General features: G+C 36.3%; 1 pseudogene across 1 annotated transcript; it reads left to right on the forward strand.

Annotated features, from left to right (window-relative positions):
• Nucleotides 1-11,393: 11,393 nt before the first annotated feature.
• LOC147556463 (calnexin homolog) lies at nt 11,394-12,685 on the forward strand (annotated as a pseudogene). The gene is made up of 4 exons (XR_015234110.1): nt 11,394-12,017; nt 12,121-12,192; nt 12,300-12,416; nt 12,539-12,685. The product of XR_015234110.1 is annotated as a calnexin homolog (transcript).
• The last annotated feature ends 1,811 nt before the right edge of the window (nt 12,686-14,496 follow it).

Here is a 14,496-nt window from a genome sequence, read left to right on the forward strand (position 1 = left end):
GTGAGACGAAAACCAAGACCTCCTAATTTGTGAGGTTTACAGATAGCGGACCAATTGATAGTGTGAAAGGTTTTGGATTTTCCCACCAGAAAGTCCTTTGAATGGACTCAATGCTATTACCAATGCCTTTGGGTATGGCAAAGCATTGCATTTGGTACCGGGGAATGGCCGCTGCAATAGTAGAGATTACAATTGAGCGACCAGCTTGAGATAAAAGGTTCGTCTGCCACTTTGAGAGTTTGTTCTTGATTTGGTTAGGAGGGAATTGAAAGCTTGTTTTCTTTTTGGTTATGAAGAGATTTGTGCCCAGATATTTGTCTCCCGTAGACGATTGATGGACTTTGAGGTTGCGGATGATTATTCTTTTGAATTTGGGGTGGGCATTCTTGGAGAAGAAGATGTTAGATTTGGCATAATTGGTGATCAATTCGACTTAGCCCAGATATCTGAAAGGATTAAATGAAATATGTGAAGCCAGTCAGGATATTTATCAATGACATTTTTATATCAAAATCCGATTACAGTATTAAAAGAAGATAAACAGTACCGTCCAACTCACAAATAATTTTTTTTCTTCTCAACAAAAAAAAAACAATAATGTTTATGGTTTTGTTCAATAAACAATAAAATTAATACAATATAGACTCAAGACTATCCAAGAGTAATGAGTGAACCATCACTAAACTTTGTTATCCATCATAATAACTTAACTCCTACAGTTATCCCCTTCCATCTAAAGAAGACTCAAAAGGTAGAGATCAAAGAACTCGTGTGTTTGTTGTTGTGGATCTTCTTCTTCTTATTCATTTTATTCATTCGCTTTTGACATAGTAAACATATAAGTAGAAAACAATAAGGCGAAAGCAAAGAGATAGCAAACAATCAAGTTAAAATCAAATTGTCAGATTGTTACGAATTGAGGTACAAGACAATATTCAAATTTAAAATCATAAAATACGTTTAGTTCATATTTAAGATATCATACTAACGATAAATTTCTGTAAGCTACGACTCTTAGCATTCCACTTAAGGGTAAGCCTTCATTTGAGGGTTGCATTACAGATAGAATTATATATACGGACAGTTAAAATAACCGTATCTAACATCTTAGGTCAACCTTGCCTTGAAATACCTTTTTTTTTGTCGAGAATACATGAAGAAAAAAACAGAGCTAAGAACTAAAAGTTTGAACTGCCTCCTGAAAAGCCTGTTCTGAGATCCACATCCAGTTTCCTTCATTTGTGCGCCCCCATTTTGCTAGTTGATCTGCTATTGTGTTACCTTCCCTCGGAATGAATGAGTAGACCACTTCTTCTAAGTTGCTCGCTAGCTGATAAATGAACTTCAAAAGGTTTTCTGATTGCCAATGGATCGACGAGTCTTCCTGATGTAATTTCCTTATAATGTTAAGATGATCACTCTCTATCTGGATGAGTGGAGTCTGGTTGTGGTTGGCCCACTGCAACGCCTTAATTACTGCCGAACATTCACATTCTTCCGCATTCTGCCCCCTAATATTGTATGCTGCTGCCGCTACAAATTTTGATTGATCATCTTGCATTATACAACCTATACCAGCCGTTTCCGTAACTGCAATGAAAGAAGCATCTACATTGACCTTGACAAATGGTTTCATAGGCTGAGTAACCTGACTATTGATACCCGTCTGGTCGTTATTTTGATGTCTCATAATGGTTGATGGGGTGTCCCTAATTCTGCCTATCATCATCTCGTGAGTAGTAATAATATGCGAGAAGCATTTATCGCACCTGATCTTCCATATATTCCATAAAATGTTTGTCTCGAAATACCTAATTGGCATTAATGCAAATCAAAGGGAAGAAAACCATAGATTACCATATTTTCAGAAACAATATGGATCATTTGTCATTTTTCTTGCTTATCAACATCTTGATTTTCTTACCCAATTTTCTTTCCCTTTATCTGTTTGACCCGACTCCTTAGTTACTTGCCTTGATGGGATTCTCCTTTTATGATTCACTTTCAATGTATTTGCAGATAATACTCTAGGTTTATGCTCTGTTCAATGACAAAATCAAATTCTAAGAAAAAAAAATAGTTATGACCAACAAGTATCGTAATCTACTTCGAATTCAATTCCAAATCTAAGTAATGAACATATAGAAAAAATACTTCACATAAGCAAGAATATTTTAAATTTGAATTGAAAGAACTCCATCTTGGTTTTTTCTTCCCTTCAACTCTTCTATAAAAACTTAAACTGAGAGCTCTAAAGGAGGTTGAGTTATCAGATAATCCGTAAGAAAGGAAAATTGAGATATCTGTGTTGTTAGAAGAGACAACCCATGGTACCTAAAATGACATCTCTCTCTCTTTCTCTTTCTCTTCAAATCTTCTATTTTATTGAATTTTAAATTGAGATGGATTTGTTCAATAACTTAACAATTCAACATTCATTTTATCAACAAAATAATTAAACGGAAAAAATTCTTGAAGGAAAGTTGAATCAAATCACAACCCAACTTAAAAAAAACTCAAGTTCAAAATTTTCTCAAACTTTTTCAGAGCAGACCTTCACGAAGAACTTACATGCTACCAAAAGCAGTTCGAGTTTCTTTCATTCCTTCTTCTTTTCTCTCTCAGACTTTATATCATATACGAATTACTAAAAACCAAATAGTTTTCTTGAAAATTGAATCAGAGTCTTATAAGTTATTCAATCATTCAAAAATGGCTTGAACTGTTGCCATAAATATTTCAATTTGTTCTTTCAATGTTATTGGTAAGGGAACGTCTGTAGGCGCCTCCCAAAACTACTATAGGCCGGGGCCTCCCAAAAATCCATAAGAAATCATAAAATCAACCAAGTAAAATCCAATAATCTTCAAAAAGATTAAACACAAAAAGATAATCCATTTTCATTTTTCAATCTTCTTCAGCTTCTTTCTCTGTCTATCTTAAAACGAACTTAAACACAAAATGAATTTAATGGTTATATAATCACAGGGCCCTTTGGATGAGAGTTTGGGTCATTCATTTGTTTATATACTTCTTGTTACAAATCGATTTGTTTCATCCGAAGTTTATTCACAAGAAACAAGTACAATTTTTAGGTCAATTTCAGGTGTTCCTGTAAGTGCTAATACTTCAACTCCTCTCTCTCTCTAATTCTTTTATTGATCTTTGTCTGTAATAGATTTGATTGAGCTTCACCTTTTGAAAGCTCTACATCTTTGTTATTATTAAAAGTCGCGGAAGCTATCGAACCTACCTAGAAATTGATCCGACTATGAAAATTAATCGAAAAGCTAAGCCAAAATCTAAATATGCGAACAGAATTAACGAGGTTCGGCTATAAAGCCTACGTCCTCGGGCGAACAAGAAATCTTTATTGAAGGATAGATGAAGACGACTCACACAACCCGCAAGTTCGTCCCAAGATGGTACCGTATAGAAATAAACTTTTATACTAAATCTTCGACGATCGAGAAATTAAACACCGCTCAAAACTATGAACAAAATTTCTCTCTTACTTGCTCTCACTCTATCTAGCTCTGTATTAAATTGAGCTCTTGAGTTGTTGTTGAGTTGTTTGTTGATGATGTTTAACAAAGCACTCAAGCCCCCTATTTAAATATAATATAAGCCGACCATAGCTTTTGGAATTTAGAAATTTGTAACCAAACTTTAGGAACAATTGAAACCGCCTATGATTACCAAAACCGCCTCTTACAATTGAATCCAATTTGGAAACCGCCTATGATAACCTTAAACCGCCTACATCCACAAGCAAACTGATGTAGACGCAGCGGAAATATAAAAGCGATAAATAAAGTAAAGGAAGAACGGTAAAATAACTGAATAAACTTAATAAATATAAACTTTGATTTGGTTTTCTCTTCAATCTGAATAATAAAATAGACTAGACCTCCTTTTATAGGATAACAAACTTTCTTAGATAGACTCAAACTAGGATTCCTAAAATAATAAAATACTCAAAACATAGAAACTTCAAAATAAAGAAATATCAAATTAAAGTAACTTCCTAATCCTATACTAATTAAAACTACTATTATGGCCGAATAGGATGTGGGCACGCGTGGACGTGGGCCCACATGTTTATGCGCCTGCATCAGCACCCTGTTCCCCAGAAGGTTCGTCCCGAACCGATTGTTGGATGGAGGTAAGTTCAGCAGATCCTTCCGCAATCGGCAACAAAGTGATAATCTTCTTCTTCCATGGAAACTCATAAACATTCAAACGTCCCTTGTAAATAGCATCCACATCTGACTGCCAAGGGCGTCCCAAAATAATATGACAAAGATCCATATCGGTAACATCACAAGTAATGTCAGACAAATAGAAAGAGCCAATAGAGAGTGAAAAGGTACACATGCGATCAACACGTGTAGCAGTACCAGATTGAATTCAAGCAGTACGATAAGGATTTGGTTTTGGAATAGTAGGAATACCCAAGTAAGCTATAAGTCTAGAAGAAATCAAATTCTCCACACACCCATTACCAATAACAATCGTACAAACTTTGTTCAAAACTGTACCTCGTGTAACAAATAAATTTTTCCGTTGAGAATGGTCGGGTTCAAGAGGAGTAAAAAGTACCCTACGAGTTACTAACATAACACGGCCACCTGAATCAGGGTCAATATTGACATGATCGATCTCCTCTTCGAAGGAACCCAAGTGATCTTGTTTTTCCACCAAGTTTGCCTTACCACGTAACGGGCAATTATTAGAATATTGACCTGTTTCAAAACAACGAAAACACTTACCCGGAGGTTGTTTTTTGTATGGATTCTCGAGATCATTCTTAGATCCGTCATCCGTTGGTTTCGAAAGATCAGTATCATCTGTAGGTTGTCGAACATAATTAGGACGATTGTTGTTCCCCCTATAGATTGATCGAGAATCTGACTCAAAAGAACGAGCCACACTAATACATTCCGAGACGGAAGAGAAAGGACGGAGGTTGACAAGATCCTTAATGTCACCTCGAAGGCCATCTTTGAATTTTCCAATTTCATGGATTCAGTATCGGGGAGATTAAGCCTATTACTCAAACGCTGGAATTCAGAAGCATATTCTTCAACCGAACGTCGTCCTTGACGACAACGAAGATATTCCAGACATAACTGATTTTCGTAATCAGGAGGGAGGAAACGTGCCATCATAAGTGGTTTAAGTTCAGACCACGAGGATAAGGGAGGAAGATTTGATAACCGTCGTTGTTCAGATTCTTGTTTCGACCATGTTAAAGTTGTTTTTGAAAGATACCTGGTAACACATCTTACTTGTTCTTGTCCGTATACCTGCATAACATCAAAGAAAATTTCCAATCGAGCAATATAATCCAAGAAGTTTTCAATGTTGATGGAACCGTCATATGCCGGGACGTCCATTCGGACACGGTACGAAGATTAAGCAGGTGGAGAATCGTGATCATCATCGGGATGATGGTCGTCGGGTTCGTGATAAGTGGAACGTGGTGGATGAGCAACACGGTTTCGTTGCAAGGACCTATTATGGTTGGTTCTTGATAGTTGGGACGTGTTTTGGGTCGATCCGGTTCATAAGGGTGGGTTCGGTTTTGAGGACGGGTTTCATGACGGTAAGGTGGGTAGTCGGGTTCAACGAGGTGTTGTCGGTTTTGTTCACGAAATTCCTCTCGGTTATGGTGATGGGTCAAGGGGAAATCTGGGTCTCGGTTATGAGGAGGAGACGGGTAATCGGTGGGTCGGTTGATGATTGATTCGGTTAGCCGGGTTCGGGAAGGTGGATAGTTGTCGGAAAATTGTTGGACGTGGTGAGTGAGGGGTTCCGGTTCTTGGTGATGAAAGGGGTGGTGGGTTTTGGTTCGGTGGTTCGAAGAAGAGGTACCTCGGTTTGGCGTGAGGTGGGGAGATACGGCATGAGAGTGTTGGCGAGTGGGTGATTCTATGTTGGTTCTTGAGAATTCGAGGTTGCGGTTTGGGTGGTGAGTCTCGAGTGGAAGGGTGTTTGGTGAGTAGTATTGCCGAGGGGTATGGTTGGGTTATACTCGGGTTGGTAATAGATTGGTGAGAGAACGACTCGGGTCGGTTTGATGTTTGTTGATCGGTGAAGGAGAAAGGTGGTGTGGTTGGAACGGTTGTAGGGTTTATGTATGTTAATGGGAAAACCGGTGAGAGTGGTGGTGTAGGGTTGATGTGAATCGGTGGTAGGATTGTAGTCGGGCATTGGTTGGTGATAGGGTGACCGAATAGGGGTATTGGAATTGGTGTGGTGGTGTCAACGGTTGTATTTGTGGCGGTTGGAGGTGGTTGTTGTGATGATGTTTGAATTGAAGGAGAAGATGAAGGAGTGGTGGTAGAAGAGGGAGACTTACATATGCCTTCGAGTTGTTTAGATAATTTCATGATGGAATTATTGACTTGATCGAATCGATGATTGATATTGTCAAATTTTTCCTTCTTGTAATTTTCGAAAGCTTCTTCCAATTTTGTAACCGAGGATAACTTCTTGTTGATGTTGTCCCATTCGGAGGCAAAAGTTGGTGTCTTCTCTTTGATTGTTGTAGCAGGAACGGTAGTATTAACCATTGTGATTGGTTAAAAAAAATGGCTCTGAATACCACTTGATGTAGACGCAGCGGAAATATAAAAACGATAAATAAAGTAAAGGAAGAACGGTAAAATAACTGAATAAACTTAATAAATATAAACTTTGATTTGGTTTTCTCTTCAATCTAAATAATAAAATAGACTAGACCTCCTTTTATAGGATAACAAACTTTCCTAGATAGACTCAAACTAGGATTCCTAAAATAATAAAATACTCAAAACATAGAAACTTCAAAATAAAGAAATATCAAATTAAAGTAACTTCCTAATCCTATACTAATTAAAACTACTATTATGGCCGAATAGGATGTGGGCACGCGTGGACGTGGGCCCACATGTTTATGCGCCTGCATCACAAACCGCCATCCAATTTGTCCACCGACAATTGACTCCCACAATCTTCCATTCAAATTTTGGGATTTTTCTTGAGGAAGAAAAGAATAACAAGAGGAGCCCATTGGACAATCCAGTCCGAGGCCCAAAACATGGACTCGGACTGATCCAGTCTGAAACTAATTGGACTGGACAGTCCGCCTCCATTCGGGCTGGCCCAGTCCGAAGTCGTGCTTTGGGCCTCGGACAGGTCAGTCCGAGTGGGAGGCGCCTGTAGTTGTTGGGGTTTGACTACTGTCAAATCCTTTTGAGATGCCCCTATAGCAATTTTGGGAGGCGCTTTTAGAGGCCCCCTATTGGTAATTTCTAAACCAAATTCTTTAACCTAACTTAGAATCTTCTAATGATAGATAACTTAGAATTTTTCAACCTCGATTCTAGAGATCTGAAAAAACCGATAAACCAAAACAAGCAAGATTCACATCAATCAATAATGAAATTGAAACTTCGGAAACTTCAAATTTACTTACTCTTGTGGAAAAATCTTTAATAATCCATCTGCAATCAAGACAACATTGTTCAGTCACTATCCAAAAAACTCATTAGAAAGTAGCTAGATGCATAAAATTGGTTGTTGATTTCAAGTTACCAGTCACACAAATTCAAGCATTCTTAAGAGAAATTTTACCAGTTGTCATGAAGATTTCTTTCTAACAGTTGCCATGAAGATTTTTTTTTCTCAAGATCTGGGTGAGAGATTTCTGTCATGAATATTACTACCACGAAGATTTGAGGAAGAAAGAGGTAAGGAAGTGCCTGAAATTCTGTCATAATTTATAATCAATTTTGTAACGTCCCAAGGAAATTTGACCACTTCTCACCTATCCGATTAAAGGTTTCATTCACTTTCTTTCATTTAGATAATGAAGTGGCACGGAGAAGATAAAGAGGTGTCGAGGGTTATTGATATTAATTGAAGTAATGAATACAATTTTGATGAGCAATAAAGCACCACTTAATTCACGTCGTTAGTGTTAGAATTTTGATCAGACATTAGAGGGATCTAAAGGTCACAAGTGGGGATAAACCAAGAAAGTAAGAAAGATTAAATCTGGATCATCCTTTAAAAGACGACACTAATTAAATCTAGATAAGTTTACCATATCTGACGGTCCATATTAAGGGTTTTATTCACTTTCTTTCAGTTAGTGGGTCAATAAATTTGTTATTTTGAGGGTGTGTAATAGATCAAAAGGTTAGGATCGTATCAAAATCACAACGAACTACTGGATTTGTCTTTCGACTAGATATAACCCGTGCCCATAGGGCACGGACGGTTTGGTTGTGATAAATCACCAAAAATATTATAAACTTACGCATATGATGAGTTTGATATTTAATTAGATGAAGATTGACGATTTGGTAGTTCTCCATGCATAGTATGGCACCATGAGTCGTCCATTGATGAAGATCGGTGTTTCCTTATTTTATCAACTGTGGAAAATATAACAATTAGGCCTCTTACTATCCATCCATAGTCCACGAACCGATTGCAAGTGCAAGGAAGAAGAGTTTGTGATTGTTTCTACTTATGTTTTAGTACAATAAAATTTTAAGACCTTTAGGGTATTTTCATTCGCGGTCTTGATGATGTTTTCAAGGGTGTTTTATTTAGTTTTTGTCTTGTTACTCCTTTTCCTTCATGAGGCACTTACGTTCGAAAGTTCCATGTAGTACTTTACTTATGTAACTCTCTTATTGTTCTCAGAGGAGTTAAAATTCTCAAACCATGTAATGTTCTGGATTGATGTCTTACTTATGAATAAAATTCTGGTTTTACTAAAAAAAAAATATAGCAAATCAACAAACACAATAAAATTTTGACGAAATGTAAAAAAAGTTGTCAAGCCAGATAGAGCTTTCAAGCATCTCTGAGAAAAAACATATAGTTGTCAGATATTATAAAATATGGTACTCGCAATCCTTGGATAAGAAAAAACTTGGATATCTCTAGTGATAGATATTTAACTCGTTGTCAGAAACATATAGTTGTCTGAAAAGTATAAAAGTTGTCGAACCATACGAGGTAGTCGAGCCACATAGGGTTGTCGAGCCAAAAAATAATAGATATTTAATTGGATATGGTACTCGCATTCCTCTTCTTCGATGAAAAACAACACTATAAAAATGTACGAGTTTTCAAACATTTCCGCTAAGTTTAACCCTCGTATCCACCGTCGAAAAGAAGGAACAGTGGTTTTTCATTGCAATATAAATGAATCCATAGATAAGGAATCTGAGATTACAAAATGCATACAAAACATGTTACCAGACAGGCAGAAACTGATTTACACTTAAACCAAAAAACATTTCATTACATCTATTTACTGAAGATTCAATAACTGAATCTTCTAACTACTTTGATGGTGTCAATTCACCCAATAATTTATGTTCAAATGATTGACTGGTAATTAAAAATAAAGAAGTTGAGATCTTGGAAAGTACCGAAATAATCTTACTGTATATAGTAAATTTAACAAAACATCAGGCCCCTCTGGTAATTTCAACACCAACAACTCCAGGCAAGTACTATATCAATCAGAATATGTAAATTTTTTAGTAATAGAAATATAAGATTAAAATGACAAAATAACCGAGATGAATACCCGCTTAAAACTGACATATATTAAGGTGGGGACTTGTTCCTTGATTGGTTCCAAAAGTGTAACATCAATGTCACAACCACTACTGCCTTTCTCAGGAAAATTAACTAAGGTTGTGTTTGTTTTTTTTTTTTCAGATCTGAAATCTGAATTGGACTACAATTCAGATTTCAGATGTTTGTTTTTCTTTATTAACAAAATCTGAAAAGTTGGCTGAATGGATTGGAAATCTGAATAGGCTGAATAGAGACCATTTTTTTCAGACTTCAAACAAGTCTGAAAAAAGTGGGAACAAATCTGAAAAGGTCAAATCTCGAAATTACCCCTCTCTAAAACTCAAAATGAGTTGAGTTTCTTCAAAAAAAAATCACGGGTATTTGTTCTTCAGCTGGTTCTCCTGTCGTCTTCACTAAGAAATCTAGGGTTTCGAAAATCCTAAGCCGAAAGATCAAAGTGGGCTTCAACAATTCGTTCTCCTTCTCTCTCTGCTAGGGTTTCACAAGCTCTCTCTTCCATTAACGGTTCAAAACGAGGTAAGGGTTCAAAAATTACTCATCTCTCTCTATTCATACTTCATTAACTTCCTACAACTGATCCATTTATAAAACCCTAGTTTTATAACCAAATAGGACTTTTAACTCACAAAAATCAGACTCTCATTGACCAATTTATAAAACCCTAGTTTGATTAGTGTAAGGGTTCAAAAATTACTCATCTCTCTCTATTCATACTTCATTAACTTCCTGCAACTGGTCCATTTATAAAACCCTAGTTTTATAACCAAATAGGACTTTTAACTCACAAAAATCAGACTCTCATTGACCCATTTATAAAACCCTAGTTTGGTTAATGTATTTATTTCAAGAGTTGTTGTTTGCTTGGTTATAGAGAAGCTTCCTTTGTTGTTGTTTGAAGATAAATATGACTATATATATGCTTTTGATTGATGTATTTTTTGTAAATGTTGTTTGAATTTAATTCCATCGAAATCCCATTTCTATTAGTACTAGTACTAATATTACATTATCGGAAAAAGATCATTTCGATAACAAATATATTCTCATACTATATTCATCAAGAGTTCATTATCATTGTTGGTTTGGCTAGTTCTTTCTGAAGGTTTATGTTTATTGCTTCACTCATGTCAATTGGAATGTAACGATGAAGTAATCAAGTCATGGTTAAAAGTTCACCCAAGTTGAATTTCAACTAACAAATGTGAAACTGTAAAGCATATGAGTTTATGTGTAGGACATTTGTGTAATAAATTAGGTTGGAATTAGATAATATCGAAGTAAATATGATACGGCTGCTATTTTTTGGGCTAAGAAGAGATATTGGACATCATCAGTGTCATATAGAGACTTTATGTTGAATTTAGAGGCTATGTTGATAACTATATGTTTGTGTAAGAATACACGGCAGTTTGTAAGGATTAAAATCTACCTCTAAAGTAGTGGACATGTTTGGGTAGAAGTAAGAAATTTAATCACTATGTGCCGGGTTTCGTTACATCTTTCCTTTGCATGTTATTTTAGTTTGTTCTTACTTTTAGATGCTTACATCAAAAAATTTCTGATCTGTTCAGGTTTGTCAAAGCCATAAACGGCTCCGTATCGTACGTGTAGAGACTACAACAAATAACCAGAGAATTGTCGGGCTTCTTGTACCCAACTCTGCTGTTGAAGCAGTGCTCCAAGGTGTGTTCCCTTTTCCTTCTCGTTCTTATGGCTGCCCTCCTTCCAATGTTTAACCCCTAATAGAACAAAATAGTACCTGACCCTGACCCTGACCCTTTTTCATTCCTGATCCAGATGATAAGAAACCAGAGGACTGGGATGAGAGGGCTAAAATCCCTGACCCTGCAGCCGTAAAGCCAGATGATTGGGATGAGGATGCACCCATGGAAATTGAAGATGAGGAAGCTGTTAAGCCCGAAGGATGGTTGGATGATGAGCCAGAGGAGATTGATGATCCTGAAGCATCAAAGCCAGAAGACTAGGATGATGAAGAGGATGGTGAGTGGGAAGCACCAAAGATTGACAACCCAAAGTGTGAGTCAGCACCTGGATGCGGTGAGTGGAAGAAGCCAATGAAGAGTAACCCGGCTTACAAAGGAAAGTGGCACGCACCACTGATTGATAACCCGAACTACAAGGGCATTTGGAAGCCACAGGAGATCCCCGACCCTGACTACTTTGAGCTTGACAGACCCAATTTTGAGCCCGTTGCAGCCATCGGCATTGAGATTTGGACAATGCAAGACGGTATCTTGTTTGACAACATCTTGATAGCATCTGATGAGAAGGTTGCAGAAACATATAGAGAGACAACATGGAAGCCAAAATTCCAAGTTGAGAAAGAAAAACAGAAGGCTGAGGAAGCAGCTGCAAGTACTCCTGGCGAGCTCTCAGGCTTCCACGTAAGCATTTTTTTCTTTTTTGCTTGTTTATACCCCTCTTTGTGATTGATCACTGGTGTTTCCTTTGTTCACTTTAAATGAATCCTATGGGTGCTTATTGCAGAAGAAGGTGTTTGACATTCTCTACACGGTCGCTGATATCAAATTCTTGGAAGCTTACAAGCTAAAGATCATTGTAAGTTACCAGATGGACCGATGTGATTATCCTTCGGTTTTATTACAGTGAGTTTAATTCTTGGTTGGTTTAGCTAGAGGATAATTAATGTGTATATAATATTGCAGGATGTTATTGAAAAGGGAGAGAAACAACCTAACCTCACCATTGGGGTCCTTGTTTCTATAGCTGTGGTCATCTTGAGTGTCTTTTACAGGATTCTTTTCGTTGGAAAAAAACCAGTGGTGAGTTTTCAGAACCCTAGTTATATGATCAGTTATCTTTTCATTTGTTCTTCCCAATATATACCAAAGGTTGAAGTGGTTTACTAATTCCTGATTTGGTATTGGATGTGCATCAACCAAAGGTAACAGTTCCTGCAGCTGCTGAGAAAAAGGAAGCAGAAACAGTTAAGGATGGAGCAAGGATTGAAATGGCATTTTCATTTCGTAGAAACTCGATGGAAATGGAGCAAGGATGGCAGATTATTTCAACTTGATAACAGGAACAAGTACAGGAGGTTTATTCATTACATAGGGTTGATGCTCCAGTTAGGCTGATTTTATGTATTTTTTTTTTTGTTGAAAGATTTGGATTTTATGTAAGTAATTGTTGTTTTACTATAAGGGTATAAATGTAAAAAATTCAATTCAGACATAATATTTCAGATGAAAAAATAAACATGCTAACTCGTAAAACTATTCAGCCAATTCAGATTCAGCCAATTCAGTTCAGCCAATTCAGATTCAGCCAATTCAGATTCAGACAAAAAAAAAAAACAAACACAACCTAAGTTTTGTTGTTTTGAATAGACCTTCAGTCTTAGTTTTCATAACATAGATATCAGTAGAGTACCTTTTGAATTTAAACCAAATGTGGATCAACCAGTAAAACAACAATATCATTGGCATCTACGCGTTCCTCTTTTCCCGAAACTATTTGAGTAGCGGAAATCAATTGGTTAAAAAAAAATCGAAAAATTAAGTTTAACCGAATCACGAGAAGAGTAGTCAGGACAAGACTACCTATGGAGATAATGTTAGAATTCCAAGGAATACAACACGCCTAGGCTAGGTTAAGATATACATTCAAATCTTTGTAACTAAGAACCTATAGTTATGGAAACATATGAAAAACATTTGTCACACCAATATGTGTCAGTGAGCAAACCAATATAATAGTTTGCCGACGGTTGAAGCAAATGTGACGAATGAAGATAATCCAAGGTACACCAGATACTCATAACTTCCTGAAGGAAAAAAAAATTGAATTCTTAGTCAACATGAATCATCCATGGATGAACTCATTTGTTCTGTTCTTTTTCTCCTCAATTTGTTTTTGTGCTTTACATTCAGTCTCTGATGCTAAATGCATGAAGAAAATGACACCAACATAATTACGTATATGATATTGAAAGCAACACTCAACTTACGAGTTTGAAAAATTATTTTCCAGGGATGATGTTGAAACTTGTTAGAAGAAATATAAAATAATAGATAATCAAGTTAGAATGAAGAATAAAATTCAAAAAGAGAAACTCACTGATTCTGAGCAAGTAAATGCAACCTTCTTGAATAATCAGGAACCCAAAAGAAGAATAAAACGTTGAACAAGGGAAGACTAACCAGATTAGTATAAGTAGAAGAATAACAGCAAGCTCAAAAAATAGAGTGCTCGAAATTAAAACCTTAAACAAAGTAGTGTAAAATTTGTGCAATTAATACTTCAGAAAAAAACATTCAACATCTTGGGGTAAAAAAGAAATCATAAGCGGCTTTTTAACCTTTAATAAACTGAAGTAAGAAACTTCAGTTTTTGGTCTTTTCCACTATCAATGCATCAAATCAACCGAGAAAAAACTAATACAAATTCATCTATACTAATATAAATGGTAAATTCCTATATCGAAAAATACGTATATCCAAACATTTCATCATATTTGAATAAAAGAGCTATGCAATGTAATGAATCCAGTCTGAAGCTATGTAAATGGGTCATTCAACTACAAATGTTGGTCTAAACTACATAACTAATTTAGAGTTGGGGTGGAAATCGCGGGAACTAATCTTTGGATATTCAAGATCCTTGAATTCGTTCGGTTTCAATCGACCACCAAAAGCAGCACAAACTCCAATAACAGCAAGAAACTGCTTTTCACCTGAGGCATAGGATCATGGATAGGATCGAATAGGTGTAACATTTAAAGAGAGTATAGGAGGCTGGAAGAAAGAAAATTGAAGAAATGTACCTATTATCAATGATTTAATACATGTATCCTGCCCTACAATGACTAAAACAAATAAAAAGTTGAACAACCTTTAACAA

Source organism: Eschscholzia californica, unplaced genomic scaffold, assembly GCF_041429995.1.
Source record: "Eschscholzia californica isolate CP2 unplaced genomic scaffold, dmEscCali1.0.p SCAF_2, whole genome shotgun sequence".
Lineage (NCBI taxonomy): Eukaryota > Viridiplantae > Streptophyta > Magnoliopsida > Ranunculales > Papaveraceae > Eschscholzia > Eschscholzia californica.